Source organism: Sminthopsis crassicaudata, chromosome 6 (assembly GCF_048593235.1).
Source record: "Sminthopsis crassicaudata isolate SCR6 chromosome 6, ASM4859323v1, whole genome shotgun sequence".
Classification (NCBI taxonomy): Eukaryota; Metazoa; Chordata; class Mammalia; order Dasyuromorphia; family Dasyuridae; genus Sminthopsis; species Sminthopsis crassicaudata.
The window spans coordinates 107,016,065-107,032,934 of NC_133622.1; the positions used below are offsets into that span (position 1 = coordinate 107,016,065).

Below are 16,870 nucleotides of genomic sequence, written 5' to 3' on the forward strand. Positions count from 1 at the left end.
CACTTACTCCATAAAGTGATGGAAGAAGATAGCTAGGTGGCACAATACATAGATCACTGGCCCTGGAGCCAGGAAGATCTGAGTTGAAATATGACCCCCAAATACTTACTAGCTGTATAATCCTGGACAAGTCACTTAACTTCATAACCTCAAAAAAAAAAAAAGGAAAAAAGAAAGTGATATAGAAAATATTAATAATGTAGATCAAATTTACATGTGTCTTGTTTAAACTCCCTCCTACCCATAATCCTAAGAGCCTTTTATTAAACATTTACCAACATGCAATTGTCTTAATATCAGATAGACTAGCATTTCTTTCTCCTTGCAATTTAAAATGTTGTACAGTAATGGATACCAAAAGTGCTACAGCTTTTTTTCCTTTATAGAAGGAGAAAGTTTGAGATTCAGAGAGTGTGACTTGTCCAAAGTCACACAGTAAATGGTCAACACAAAACTGGAACCCAGGTTTTCTGGTTCCAACTCTGGTGGTCTGTCTTCTTAAAGACACTGTGAAAGTTGTTGGGTGTATACACCTACATGTTATATATACACATCATTTCATTTATAAGTATATATTATTGAGTTATTTCAGTCATGTCCAACTCTTCATGACCTCATAGGATTTAGGATTTTCTTGGCAAAGATACTAGAGTAGTTTGCTATTTCCTTTTCCGTTCATTTTATAGGAAATTAAGGCAAACAAGGTTAAGTGATTTGTCCAGTCACACAACTAGGATCAGGGGCAGGATTTGAACTTTGGAAGATGAGACCAAGCTTTCTGCCCATTTATCTACCTAGCTGTCCTTATAAACAAACAAATGAATAAATGGACAAATAAATAAACAAAATATACCTATATTATTTACAGATTAAACATATACATGACAAATATTTATAGCTATGTTTATATATGTATATATAGATACACATTGATAAACCTATTTATGTTCAAGTTATCATATAATTAAAGGAATGAATTTCAACACTTAATATATATCAGTGGAGAATAGACTTTGGAGGCAGACAACCCACATAAAGTTAGAGATCTTATTTCATTTAATAGGGGAAGACCTAAACACATCTCTAATCCACCACTCTTGCCAACATACACAAAGATAACTTACTGAATAAGCTTTCTTCTCATCTATTTTGGATTAAGTGGTTTGAGTGGTTTAGAGCGGTTACCCAACCTTAATTATAATCCTTTAGTTTTCAGGGTAGCCTGCTTGACTGGATCTCCTTAACTTCATTTAGAGTACTTCCTCTTATTTAGGACTTTCTCTCTAATCTACTCAGGTTTCAAAAATATTTGAGTGGATTCTGAGGTGCACCTGATTTCTCTGTACCTGACTTTGATGAGAATGACCTCTGAGTATACAGAAGGAAGAAATGAATTGCTTCCAAAAAATGGTAAGTGTGCTTTTTGTCAGTTTCCCTATGTGTTTAAAAAATTAACTAGTAAAATCATTATAATTTTAAAAACAAAGTTATCCTTTTATCTTGGGAGCATTTGTAGTCTTACCCTTGTAATGCTTTTTTAAATTGTTGTTATTGTTATTTTTTAAAAAATCCTTCTAAAAGTGCCACATGTAAAAATAGCAGGTGCTTGGGTTAAATTTTTAGCTGTGAAAGAAAGCATGAAAAATGAGATAAAGGCCAACAGGAGCAGATTACCTTATACAAAGCCTTTCTTACACATCAGCAAGCCTCACATGTTTTCCATCCTATTTATTTTGCTCCACAAGATAAGGTAAGGAAGGCATGCTGTGGCTAACTCTGTGAGTTAATTTTAACTCCCATATCAACCCACCATAGATGCCTTTTCAAGTTATGAAAAGTATTCCACTAAAATTATCAAGTTGGGGAGAATGAGATCATTGTTCTCATGACAGTATCAAAAGCCAGAACATAACTGAAGGATAAAAACATCTCACACGATTTCTCTCTTTAAGCCATGGACCAACGAAGACACATTGGAAGTTGGAGTTAATGGCCTTCTAGGTCTGGAATTATGACTCCTCTTCCCACAACTCCACAGCCAAGTTGTACCAAGGCCTGTCAATTCACACAACATCTCTACTCTCTGACGTTGCCATAGTTATTATCTTATAGGTCCTCATCACCTTGCCTCTGAATCACTGCCATAACCTCCTGGTGGGTCTGCTGCCTCAAATCTCTCCCCATTTCCAATCCATTAAGCCGCCAGTATGATTTTCCTAAAGTATAGATCTGATCATGTCAATTCTCCAACTCACTCAATAAATTGCTTCCTATTGCCTCCACAATCAAATGCAAAATGCTGTTTGCTATTCAAAGCTCTTTCTAGCCTCTCCCCCTTCTAACCTTTTAAGTCTTCTTACTCCTTATTCCCCATCATGCTACTCTTTGATACAGTAACACTGATCTCTTGGCTGTTTCATGAATACAATGCTCTATTTCTGGGCTTTAGGAATTTTTCCTAGTTCTTCCTCATGTCTGCAATTCTCTCCTTCTTCAGCTCTGACTAATAATCTCCTTGACTTCAAGTTCCAATTAAAATTCCATTTTCTCCAGGAAGTCTTGCCCTAGACCCTCTTAATTCTAGTGCTTTCCTTCTGTTACTTATTTACAATTTATTCTGCATAGTTTGTATATATGTATAAATGTGTGTGTGTGTGTGTGTGTGTGTGTGTGTGTGTGTGTGTGTGTGTGTGTGTGTGTTATCTCTCTCACTGATTGTAAACTCTTTGAGGAAAGGGACTGACTGCCTCTTTTTGTATCCCAGCTCTTAACACAGTGTTTGGCACATAGTAAGCGATTATTTAATGTTACATGATTGGTTGAGCCTACAATCTTAAGTGTATGACATTAATCTATCAAAAATGAAAATGATCCCCTTACAAACAGATGAAGCATGGAGCGATAGCCTTCCTTGTTTCATCAGACTGTACTGTTAATCTTTCAAAGAAGGTAAGATTTGTTCATGATTCAGTAGTGTTTCTCACCTATTGGAGAAAGGAAGGATGGGAGTTCAGTTTGAATTATAGGACCTTTTTTGCAGGTATTAGAAAATATCACAGATAATTCCTACAATGATTTCTTTGATCCTATCCATGTTTTATGGATTCCTCTTTAATACTTCAAAAGAGTCACGATTTATGATTTCTCAGGATGCAAGCCTCTACAAATTAACATGATTTTCATGAGTTGCTATAACAAAAATAATTCAACACTTAATGGTTACCTTTCTGGGTCATAAGTCTTTTTGTACTTACTTAGATTGCACTCCAATGATAGATTTATTCTTTTTCTTTGAACATATCTTTTGTTGGACATCTTCAATTGAATGTCCCATAGACATCTGATACTCAACATGGTCAAACCCATCATCTTTCCCCCCAAAACTTTCCTTCATCCTAACTCCCTATTACTGTTAAGGGTATCACCATACTCCTCATCACCCAAGTTCAAAATCTATGAGTCCCCTTGACTCCTCACTTTTATCTCCTATATTCAATTAATTGCCAAATGCTGTTAATTCTACCTGAGTAGAATGCTTTTCTTTTCTCTGATGTATCCTTTTATCAACTCATACTATTGCAATAGGCTTCTAGCTGGCATTCTTGTCTTGAGTATCTTCCCATTCCAGTTCATTCTCTACTTATCTATCAAGTCATCTTCCTAAAGTTCAGATCTATGTCATCTCCTATTCAATAAATTCTAGTACTTTCCCATTACCTTTAGGATTAAATATAAAACCCTCTATTTGACTTTTAAAGGCCTTTATAACTTGAATCCTTTCTATTTTTCTAATCTTCTTACATTTTACTCCCCACCATCAAGTACTCTATGATCCAGGGACACTGGACTCTTTGTAGTAAATGGTAAACATGTTTCATGTATCTTAATGGAATTATAGAGAGGAAGATTTGGGCTCAATGTGATAAAACACTTTATAACAATTAGGTCTATTCCAGGATGAAACAGAAAGCCAGGATAGATGTGGGAATATATTGGCTTCCTTCTCTTTCAAAGTCTTTGACAATTCTAGATCATCAGAAGGAATTTATGTTTATAGGTTGGACTAAGTTGATTCTGATGTACCTTCCAACTCTCAGATTCTATGAATACATTTTTTTCTTTTTTTTTTGGTGAAGGGGGAAGTAGTTTTAACATTTCAGTGGAACATCAACTCTTCAAAAATATTTTTTTGACCACCCACATCTCAGGTGGTATCTAAGAAGAAAGGCAAAGGCAGTGATAAATGTAAAATAGCACAGACTTTTTGAAAGTGCTTTTCCCCACCATACCGGGTGAGGACAAAAATAAGAACAGCAGAAATTGCCCCAGGATAAACTATTGCCTCCAGATCTGTGCAGCCAGCATGCTTACAACCCAAAGGCCTCCTAAAGCCAGTAGCTTATTTAAATTATTACCTTGGGCATTTTTCTACTATTTCCTCTTCTTTGATGTGACTGCCAAGAAGGAATAATTTAGGAAGAAGTTCCCTTTATTATTCAAAGAGAATAATTCACTTTAAGTTTAATCATCAACTTCAAAAATCCAAGTTATGAAAATACAAAAGATTTAGGAACTCTTATTCTCTCCCTATGTGATATCCTAACCCTACGTCAGGGTCTAGAGCCAACAATTTTTTTTTGTAAAGATTTTTAGTATTTCTCAAATTGCTATAATGATTCCCACCTCCTGTCTGGATGGTCAGAATCCCATAATTCTCTTCCAGGAATTGCCAAGGATTCTGATTTGTGTTTCATGATAAAATAGGTCTAATTCCAAGGCAAAAACTTCCTGAGAGCCAACTTCCTGTTACATAATTTCACTTGGCTTTTTGCCTGCTCTTTGCTAACCTTTCACTTCGGAAATACAAAGCATAATTAGAACAATCTCCACCAGGAAATGCCCTGGGACCTCTTGATACATTATGGTGTGGCCCTGCCCTGATTCCTCAGTTAAAGGCATTCTCTCATCCATTGCCCAGCTGGCAATAGTCATGTTGGTACAATGAACCATAAGTGGCTGTTGGAAGTGGTCTCCTTGAGGCGCCAGTCCTGAGAGCCAGTATCCAGTTGCCAAGCCAACAGAGAAGGGCAGTAGGAACAAAGCTCTCCAGGAAGTCTTTAGTCAGACCTGAGTTCCACAGTCCTGTTCATCTGATTGATGGTAATAGTCTTGATGAAGATGAAAATATCTTGTAGGAAATGAGGTTTATTTTAACAAACCTATGCTTTCTGGAGAGGAAGAGAAAATACTGCTTTGCAGTTTCTGCTTTGCTAAACAATAAGATACACAGGAACTTTGAAGTCTCCCTTATTCAAGGGTATCATTTTCCCACAGACATCAAACATGGTGGTGGTAATAACAGACTAGACTGCTCAGCTTTAAGTAGGTCAAAATGACCACCATGTTCTGACCCATTCATTTAGGCCACATATTTTTTTTAAAAGGAGAAACACTAATAGTTTTCATCTATCCTTTCTCTATCTGTGTATTTCCATTCTCTCCCCCTACAATTTTCTCCCTCATTTTCTTCCTTCCTTTCTTCTTCTCTCTCTTCCTTTTGTTCCCTTATTCCTTTCTCTTTTTTCCCTTTCTTCCTTTCCCTTTTTATTCATTTCTCTCTCCCTTTCCTTTCCCTTCTTTTCCCCCTTCCTTTTCCCTCCCATTTCTCCTTCTTTCCCCTCCTCTCTCTTTTTCTCTTTTGTCCCCTTCTTCCCCATACTTTCTTTCTCCCCTCCTTTCTCTCTTTAATCCCTCTCCTTTTGTTTCTCTAAAGTTCATTCCCTTCTTCCTTTTCTTTATCCTCCTTCTCCCTCTATCTTTTTCTTTTCTTCCTCTTTTTCTCATTTCCTAATTTTTTCTTTCTCCCTCCAACTCTTCCTCCTACTTCATTCTAATCTGTGTAATATAACATTATTGTTTTTTTTTAGAATTTTTTTCACAGTATATATGCATGAGTAATTTTTTTATATAATATTATCCCTTGTATTCATTTTTCCAAATTATTCCCCCCTCCCTCCACTCCCTCCTCCTGATGACAGGCAATCCCATACGTTTTACATATAACATTATTGTTTTTCTAAATATGTGTGCATTTGCCATATTGGATGCTTACAGAAATGCTTCCTGAAACAAACAAACATCTTAACACTCCAGAATATATTGCAGAGTTATGGCTAATCATTGCCTGCTTCATTAAATAGATCATCTTTAATTTCACATGATTCCCTCTAATAGTACACAACGTTCTACATTCAAAATTATGTTTATGGCTACAAGATAATGAGTACAGTATTCAGAGTTAGGAGAAGTTGAATTCTGGCAGGTTTAATGTTCGTGGGAGTTTTGTGCCCACATGGAGGAGAGAGAACAGATCTCATAAAGACACATAAGAACATATACTAAAAATACACCTTCAATGTTAACATCAAACAGATTGTGACAGCACCTTACATTGGTATAGTGTTTTATAATTTTCATTTAATAGTCTTCACAATAACTCTGAGGGAGGTCAAAATTAGTCCCATTTCATGGATGAGTAATAGAGGCACAGACATCATAAATAATACTGAGAGAACCCTATAGCAATAAAATATTAGCTTCTATTTATGGGGTAGATCTCTTGTGATGAACTTAGAAGACAGCAAAGACAAGGGTTGCTCAGGATGGATGGGAGGCAATCTGTATTGTTGAAGAGAAGGTCCAAATTGATAAGATTTTTGATCCATCTATTTGAGCATTTATATCATACTCCAAGGTCTACAAAACACATTTCCCCCAACAACTTGAAGGAGAAGACAACAGTGTGTGCATAGCTTTATTCTTCTCATTGCCAGATGAGAAAGTGGAGGCTTGAGAGCTTAAGTCATTTGCTCAGGATCATATTTGTTAGTCAGCAACTCTTCTGACTCAGTCCCTCATAGCATGTTCCATTTGCATTGTAACCATAAAGATTGTTCTTCAACAGAACTTTTGTTTATAAAACTCTGAAAACCACAAAAACTTGAGGATGGGTCAAATGCCTCAGCATCTTGATGCCAGTTGAGTCACCTGTTAGGATCTTTTGTACTGAGTGTCTCCCAAATCTCTAAGCAGTGCACTGACGCAAAGAAAAACAAGAGTAACTGGATACACGGAAGAACAAAGGCATGCTACAGCTTTGGCATCAAGACCAATCTCCTTGTCATCTTATTACTTCCTTTTAAAAGAACACAGTGCCCAAATGCAAAGGCACATTGAATGAAAGGGAATGAGCTGGGAATGTGAGGCTGAAGAAAGCAATATTTCAGGGATACAGTTTGTTTAGAAACTTTTTGTTATGGACAGTGAGTGACCAATTAAAAGACTATAAATTGGAGGATAACCAATAAAATGGAAGATTGTATGGCCTTTCTTAATCCCCCCAAAGATGATACTCCCTCCCTCTGAGATTATTTTAGATTAGTTTAGTATGTACTTATCTGGGTACATGTCACTTCCTTCAAGAGAGTAGAAATTCCTTGAGGGCAATAGTTATTTCACTTTTGTCTTTGTATCTCTGGTACATAGCACAGTGCCTAGACTGTGGTAATGGGCTTAATAAATGGGACATGCTATATTGTATAGAGTGCCAGACCTAAAGTGAGAAAGAGCTAGTTCAAATTCTGCCTTTGATTCTTACTATCTGGACAACTATGATCAAGTTATTCAACTTTTCTGAACCTCAGGCAATGCAAGTCACAGAAGAAAGGAAGGAAGAAATAAGCATTTTATATAGTACCTATATGTGTCAGGATTTTTTATACTGATTTTTTTATAATAGCTTTTTTATTTTTCAAAATACATGCAAAGAGAGTTTTCAACATTCACCCTTGAAAAACCTTTGCTTTTTTTTTTTTTTTAAACAGGTATTATTTCATCTGATCCTCATAATAACCTGCAGCTATTTTATCAAGTTGACCAGGGTTACATAGCTAGTAAGTGTCTGGGGCTGGATTTGAACTTGAGTCTTCCTGATTCCAGGCCCAGTTCTCTATTCACTTTATCACCTGGATGCCTCAGCATGGGCTGGCCAGACAGATTGTGATGTGCTGGTGGAGGATGTTTCACAGCAATGAAATCCTTGATCATTGAAACACCAACAATATCTTCCCTTTAATGGCATCTTTTTTCTATATCTAATTTTGGTTAGTGTGCTAAACTCCTCTATGGATTTAACAAGCCAGTAATGGAGCATACTCAGGCCCTGTGGTATATTACTTTAATGGATTCTTCTAAACTCCTTTCCTAGGTAATCTTATTGCTCTCCCAAATCTATTTCATATCTACCCCTCCTGGTGCTTATTTTACCTCTTCATTTTGTCTACAAATTCTTCTTCTAAATAAATATCCTTTTTTTGGGGAAAAAGCAACAACAGAGAGGCTGATTACTGGTTTTTATCATATCAACTCCCATAAAGCCAGCATGACTACTCATGGTAGTAAGAAGGCTAACCCCAATATACTTCAAAATCTAAAAATTTACAAACAAGTTTCTCAATACCCAGATCAATACAATTCCTTTGATGGCACCTAGGGTGAAATGGGAAAAATAATGCTTCCCTAGAAAGACTCAACACAGTACAAAAAGCAAAGAAGTATGATTTCATAAAACCAGATAGAGCAAAATATAGCTTTAATTTTATATCATAATGTAAACATCTTTAAAGAGTCTAGAAAAACAGGTTTCTTAGGGGAGATTGAAATGTAAATTTCTATTCTAATTAAGATATGCTTTTGCCTCTTCTCACCCAAATTTGTTGGGGTGTGTGTGGAGGGACTATATTAAGATCAGGAACACTTTTCCCCTGGGTGAGGAGGATTTCCCCAGGGAACCTTGCTTTACACAGTGCTCTGGCTGCCCTCAGTGACCATCCAAAGATTGTTGATGGTAACTTCTCTTTCCTAGGGGCAATCTTTTCATCTTACCCAAAAGAAGAGATGGACATGAGACTCTAACTGTATCTGTTTTGTACCATTTCACCCCTCACACTAGCATCACCTTCATGCCCCACTCAATTTAGTCCACACATAAATACTTATTGCTGCTCTTCAGTTATTTCAGTAATGTCCTATTCTTCATAACCCCATTTTGGGGTTTTCTTGAAAAAGTGGTTGGCTATTTCTTTTTCCAGCTTATTTTATAGATAAGGAAACTGAGGCAGATAAAGAAACATATTTGCCCAGCATTACACAATTAGTAAGTGTCTGAGACCAGATTTGAATATTAGAAAATGTCTTCTTGATTCCAGGTCTGATTCTCTATTATATTACCCAAGCTGCAGAATGATGGCTGAGACCCTCTATATAGTTTTCCTCATGTAAAAATTGAGGTGTTAACACTTTTTTTTTCTATTGTAAGAAGATTAAGGTAGAATATGAGGAAAGTCCAGGTGAATTGAAGCATGGCTCCAAGTCTTTCTCAAAATGGTAGAAACTAGAGGAATGGGAAGAAGGTTAGGGAAAATGCAGATATGTACCACTGCATAATAAGGTGAGGCTACATTACACTTGAAATTCTAAGTTTGAGAGAGTAGTCTAGAGAAGTATTCTCAAACTTTTGGGTGTCAGGAGTTTTTCTTACTTTTTTTGGGAGACAATTACGGTTAAGTGCCATGCCTAGGGTCACACAGCTAAATAAGTGTCTGAGGCTGGATTTGAACTGAGGTCTATTTGACTAGTTATATCCACTGTGCCACCTAGCTCTCTCACTTGTTTATACCCCCTCCCAGCTTTTGTTTATGTAGATTTTATCTATTGATATTAAAATTAAAAGACTTTTCTATTATTTTGAAAATAGGTTTGACCTTCAGGACACTCCTGAGGAGATTTTTGGGGATTCTTAGATCCCCATTTTGAGATCTGTTGATTTAGAAAGCTAAGAATTAAAATGACTTGACCAGTCAACACAGTGCCAGAAATGAGATTTCAAACAGGTCTTCCTGGCCCTGACCATCAGCTCTTGAAGAATTACTTCCCTGTTGCCACTTAACCAAGGAACCATAAATCTAAGGCTCCCTTATAGACCCAGAGCACTGTGATTTTATTTCATCAGCATTTATGCCAAAGAAGACCCAACTATGAAATATGGAGGATAGCGGCCTCTACAATCTTTATCAGTGCACAGAGAAGGAAAAACGTTGAAAATATATATCCTAATTATCTGGGGACAGTTTAAAGCTTTCAGTAGACTCTATCCTGATTTGGTACACATGTGCACTGCCTATAAAACCTCATCACTCAAAAGTCTTTATAGATGATAAAAATGCATTTAAAAATACTGTATATTGAATACAGCACTGGCAAAAATCCTGTTGTATGGCACTTTATAGTTTATATATATGGCTCTTAAGAACCTGGAAGCAGCATTGTCTCATTCAGTGAATAATGGCTTCAAGACATCTGGGATCCACTCTCAACCCAAGCTCTTCCAAGCTATGTGACTAGCGACAATGCATAAGTTCTTCCTGAGTTGAACTTTTTTCATCCATCAAAAGGAAATTTTAGTATTTGCCTACCCTCCTTACATGACTATTAGGAAACAAAGTCTTACTTAATGTAGGAATCCTGTAGGAATCCTTAATATGGGGCGCCGGAATCATTTGTTTGTTAATATATAGTGCTGAAAGTTTTACAAAGTACATATGTACACACACATATACAAACATGTATACACACATATATTACATATACATATGTACATAATACAAGTTTGGGAAGTTCACGTGAAATTATGATATATAATATATAACAATATATTATATACAACATAATTCTAGAATATAATGTTTACATGTAAATATATAAATTATATAACACGTATATGTTTACAAACATAGAAATTACATATATGTATATTGTGTGTATAGACATGCACATGTAGCTAGGTGACACAGTAGATAGGTTGCCAAGTCTGAAGTCAGGATAACCTCACTTAATGTGAGTTCAAATGTGACCTCAGACACTTACCAGCTGTGTGACTTGGACAAATCACTTAACCCCGTCTGCCTCAGCTCCTCATCTGTAAAATGAACTTGGAAAAGAAAAAATGGCAAACCATTCCAGCATTTCTTCAGAGAAAATCACAAATGGGGGCATGAAGAGTCAGGTATGACTAAATGCCTAAACAACATGTATATAATCTCATTTACTACTTGTAATCTTATGAGGCCAGGTGCTATTATCACCCCTATTTAATAAATTTGGAAACTGAGACTTAGAATTTTGTTGAGAGTCACACAACTAGTAAGTATCTTGGAAGGGAGGATTTACATTCATATATGTCCACCTAAATGCCTCTTGTGTGACCTTGTTTAAATTTTTTAAAAAATTTAAATTTAAATAATAACTTTGTTTTAATATATTTATTTCTCTTTGTAGTCTGTCTTTTATTTTATGCATTTAAAAACATTGTTTTGAGAAAGGGTTTCATAAGCTTTGGCATTTTGTCTCTAGGATATTAAAAATGGCCCAAAATACCTGCCTTAATGTGTTCTAGAAACATAAAATAAAATTATAAAGAGTAACAAATGATGTTTATCTCATTTGTCTTTACTTCTCTTTTCCATGAGAAATGCTATGCTGACCTATACTATACATGAGAAAATCCCTAGTGAATACTTCTGAAAAGTAAAAATTTCTGTTGCTTTAGAATTGGAAGACATCTGCAGATCAGAGATATTTGTGGGCTTATAGAGGAATGTTCTCTGCAAGGAATCTCAAAGAGAGTCATTCCTTTTCAGCCATCCGCCTCTCTTATTTTCATGGCCCTATGGGCGCTTTCCAACTTTTTATTCCATCAAAATATACTGGATTCAAATAATTGGAAGCCATAGTCCATCTCTTTCAATGCCAGATTTCAAACAGTTTGTCAAAGAGAGTGTCGGAAGTTAAGTCATAACAACTGTGTCTCTAATGAGTCTTGAGTCTGGCTCAGAAGGCCAGTTCTGCCCCAAGACTTGCTGGTGTCAGCCTGCTGAGCATTTACTTTGATGGCACCATAGAATCAACCAACAGCTCTGTTGCAAGCAGCCAGGTTTTACCCATCCTATTTTCATGCAGTTGTGACAGCTTTGCCAATAGATTTTGAATAAAGTTAGCTGATTAGGGAATAGAGAGTTCAACCTTTTCTGTAGCATTTGTTGATGTCAGCTATTTTTATAGGTATTGGTGAGTACTGAAGAAAGGAAGTTTTTAAAAAAAATTTCTCCTTAATTTCTTTCCTTATGCTAAAATATTAATATTTTAGTAATTTAATAAGTTAGTAATTGTTATACTATATGGGTACATTTAAAGTTAGTCAGGGAATATAAATAATAACATTTATATAGCACTCATTTGCCAGGTTCTGTGCCAAGCACTTTACAAATATCTCATTTGATCCCCAAAACAACTCTGGGAGGTAGGTGTTATCATTATTACCCCCATTTTTCAAATGAGGAAGATGAGGCAAATAGAGGTTAAGTGCATTAAGACTGGAAGTCACAGAAGAAAGGAAAGAAGAAATAAACATTTATATAGTACTTAAGTGGGTGCAAGGCTGCTTTTTAAAAAATAAGTATTATTTCATCTGATCCTTACAATAATCCTGCAGATATTATTATCCCTGTTTTATAATTGAGGCAAACAGAGGTTAAGTGACATTGTAACATCATATAAGGATTAATTAGAATGAATTAGTTCTGTTCTTAACCATTTATCCTTAATGCTCATTGCAATGGTTGGTTACTTGAAATGGCCAATCTGGACTTTTTACTATTTTTGGTATCTGGCATTCTGTTTCCCACTCTCTATTCCTAAAATTCCTTCTTTCTTTATTTAGATGGAATCTATAGTTCCTTCCTTCAAAGCTCAATCTAGATTTCCATCATTTCCTAAACACTTTAATTCTTCCTACTCTCTTCCACCACAAATTATGTTTATCCTTTAAAATGTAGACTGTAAGCTCCAAGAGAAGAGAAACTAATTTTAATGGTTCTGTATTCCCAGTACCTAGCATAGTCCCTTGAATATAGTAGGTGATTGATAATGCTTTTTGAAGTTGCTAAAAGGGATATGTTATACATTGTAAAATTTGGTTTAGGGCCTGGTGGGAAATGAAAGATTAATCCTAACTATCTGTGTAATCTTAGATAAATAATATTCCCTTTGCAGATTGCAATTTCTTGAACTTCAATCAATCAATAAGCATTTATTAATCATCTTTTGCATAGTGAGAAAGTTTCACACTATGCTAGTCATTGGAGATAAAAAGCCAAAATAAATAGTTCTTGTCCTCCAGAAGCTTAGATTTTATTGGTAAAATATAAAATTCATATTAAATATATGACATAAATATATAAAAAATAATTTAGTGTCAACTAACAGATTAGATGATTTAAGTCAGTCAATAAATATTAACTAAATGTCATGCCAGACATTGTGCTAAGTATTGAGGATACAAAGAAAAGCAAGAGACAATTCCTACCCTCAAAGAGTTTACAATCCAATGGGGGAAATAGCTACATAAAGCCATGTACAAGATTTATTCAAGATAAAATAGAAATAATCAGCAGAGGAAAGTTATTAGAATTAAAGAAGATTGGGAAAGGCTTTTTGTAAAAGACAGGACTTCATCTGAAATTTGAAATAAACCTGAGAATATAGAAAGTGGAGGGGAAAAGGGAGAGCATTTAGCCTTGGAGGATAGTCAATGAAAATGCCAGAATAAGGTGTTGGAAGGTCTAATGTGAAAAACAAAAATGAATCCAGCATCACTGGACTACAGACTATGTTTATTTGGGGACAGGGGAAAGATGTGGTATAAGGTGAAAGATATGAAGGAGTGAAGTTATGAAGAGCTTTAAAAGTGAAAGAGGATTTTATTGATTTTGGAACTAATAGGGAACACTACAGTTTGTTGATGAGGGGAAGGGTCAGATTTACAGTAAGGTAATTTTGGTAATTAAGTGGAGAATGGATTTGAGAGTGAGAGATAATTTGACAGAGGGAGAACCAAACCAACAGACTATTGCAACAGTACACCTGTGTACCAGAGTGGTGACAGCATCAGTCAAAAGAAGAGGGAGATGGGACATGGCAATTGACTGAATATGGCAATAAGAGAGTCTCTTCCAGCTCTGTAACCTCTGGAACTCAGGAAAATGTTCCTTCTGACTCAAATTATCCAAGTTAGCTATCTGTACCATTCAGATTCATCAGAACTTGAGTCTTTTCTTTGCTTCTGAGGACACAGTGTATGGACAGAATAGTATTTATGGATTAATTTCAGAAAGACAGAGAGGGAGAAAAGAGAAGGAAGTTATTCTAGATTTATTGATTGAGAAGAGTTTTCTATCTAACCTTTTTTCCACTTTAACTAAGAGGGTATGAAATAATAAGTAGGTCACTGGAATCTCAGTATCCTTGAGGTATCAAAACAACCAGAAAAAGGAAATTAAAATGTTAGACTCTCTGGGGTCTAACTATCTACAGAGACTTTTTAGAAGAGAGTGTGGGATTATAGAAAACACACATATATGGGTTGTAGGGTTGGATATTTAGGATTTAATTTCTGGCTCTGTGACTTACTGTGGGATGTGGAGCAAGTTTCCTGATCTGTGTGAATCTCTTCTGTAACCTAAAACAAGATTATCTTTAAGATGCCTTACATGTCATCCCATGATATGAATTCCACTGATTCAGACAGGATGGGAAGCTGTGGACTGATTAGAACTTTATTCATACAACGATCTCCTGGTCCTGCTCATTTCACTCAGCATCAGTTCATGTAAGTCTCTCCAGGCCTTTCCGAAATCATCCTGTTGGTCATTTCTTACAGAACAATATTATTCCATAATATTCATATACCACAATTTATTCAGCCAATCTCCAATTGATGGGTATCCACTCCTTTCCCTTCTTTAAGATCTCTTTGGGATATAAGCCCAGTAGTAACATTGCTAAATCAAAGGGTATGCACAGTTTGATAACTTTTTGAGCATAGTTCCAAATCACTCTCCAGAGTGGCTGGGTGTATTCACAATTCCACCAACAATGTATCAATGTCCCGGTTTTCCCACATCCCCTCCAACATTCTGCATTATCTTTCCCTGCCATTCTAGCCAATCTGACAGGTGTGTAGTAGTATCTCAGAGTTGTCTTAATTTGCATTTCTCTGATTAATAATGACTTGGAGCATCTTTTCATATGGCTAGAAATAGTTTCAATTTCTTCATCTGAAAATTTTCTGTTCATATCCTTTGACCATTTATCAATTGGAGAATAGTTTGATTTCTTATAAATTAGAGTCAATTCTATATATATTTTGGAAATGAGGCTTTTATCAGAACCTTTGACTGTAAAAATGTTTTCCCAGTTTATTGCTTCTCTTATAATCTTGTCTGTATTAGTTTTATTTGTACAAAAACTTTTCAATTTGATATAATCAAAGTTTTCTACTTTGTGATCAATAATGACCTCTAGTTCTTCTTTGGACATAAATTCATTCCTCTTCCACAGGTCTGAGAGGTTCCTCTGATTTATTTATAATCTCATTTTTTACACCTAGATCATGAACCCATTTTGACCTGATCTTGATGTATGGTGTTAAATGTGGGTCAATGCCTTTCTAAGTAAGACTGTAAACTTTGGATGAGTATCCCATTTGTATCAATGGAGGAACATTCTAAGATAGATTAGCAAGTGAAATCATAAGTCTAGATTTGCTCACTCTCTCTTTTTATTTCATTACATTTGTCAGCCATTTTGAACCTAAGATTAGACATTACATAGTTATTGTTGTTATTCAGTCATATCTGACTATTCATGTGGTCCATAGCACACTAACACTGCCCTAGAAGCTTTCTTGGCAAAGATGCTGGAGTGTTTGCCATTAACAACAAAAAAAGGAAAATCCTATGGTGTGATACACATTCAGTCCCCACAGTCCTCTCTCTGGGTACAGATGGCTCTCTTCATCATTGAGTCTCATTCTCAAGGAAAACTACTGTTGCACAGTTCTCTACTTTCCATATATCTTTTTTGTTTCTATTAGAATGTTAGTGCTCTTTTACCCTGGGGCATTGAATTAAGAACTTGAAAATATAGGTTCTAGTCTAAATCTTACCTCTAATTAGCTATTTCAGAAGGTCAACCAACTATAGCCTAAAAGTCAAATCAAACCCACCACCTATTTTGGTCTGACCTGAGGACTTAACATTCTAAAAAATGTACCCCTGGGGCCATAGTCTGTCTACCACTTAAGGTTTATCATCTCATCCCTCAATGGCACTGGGAATTTAAAGGATAAAAATGTCCTTGAGCATCTTCTATATATCTGATTATAAAGAGAATCCACTATTACAAATTAGAAATTAGAAATGTCTAAGACCATAAGAATCATGCATATCTAGGATAATGTGGATAAATGTACATAGATTCTGCTTTTTGCCTTCTGTGCTTCTCTTCAATCCCATTGTACTTTATTCCCACAAAAACAGATGGTCCCTGAGTCAGTGGTTATATGACTTGCTCACAGACTGACATTTGTAGTGGTATGATGCTTTTGTCATTACACTCCTCCAGGCACTTATATTTGGAGTTATAATTTATGACAAGGGCATTTTGCATCTCAACAATTCAGTATTTATCTTCCAAGTGGAATATTTTTGAAATCAAGGTGGGTGGGGGGGACAAAAAGGAAAGTCACTCTGTACTATTCCCTCACTTTTAACTGATTCACATGGCATTCAGAATCATTGAGAAATACATGGACTACATATTGGGAAAGCTTAAATTATATAATCTAAGGGAATCCTCCCTCAGCTCCAGATCTGATAAGATTAAGAAAGAAGCTTTTGAGCAGTATATTTCATGA

General features: G+C 35.7%; 2 protein-coding genes across 5 annotated transcripts in view; one reads left to right on the forward strand and one right to left on the reverse strand.

Annotated features, from left to right (window-relative positions):
- Positions 1-16,870, reverse strand: part of SORBS2 (sorbin and SH3 domain containing 2) — a 451,850-nt gene that overhangs the window by 321,827 nt on the left and 113,153 nt on the right. The gene's annotated exons all lie outside the window — the stretch shown is intronic.
- Positions 1-16,870, forward strand: part of LOC141547648 (uncharacterized) — a 181,195-nt gene that overhangs the window by 61,259 nt on the left and 103,066 nt on the right. For 3 of the 4 annotated variants that reach the window (XR_012483569.1, XR_012483570.1, XR_012483575.1), the window contains 2 exons: positions 1,297-1,410; positions 7,884-11,274. The gene's annotated coding sequence lies outside the window, so the exon portion shown is untranslated. Of the gene's footprint in view, positions 1-1,296; positions 1,411-7,883; positions 11,275-16,870 lie in introns of those variants that run through there. The other variant, XR_012483567.1, reaches the window with a different exon arrangement.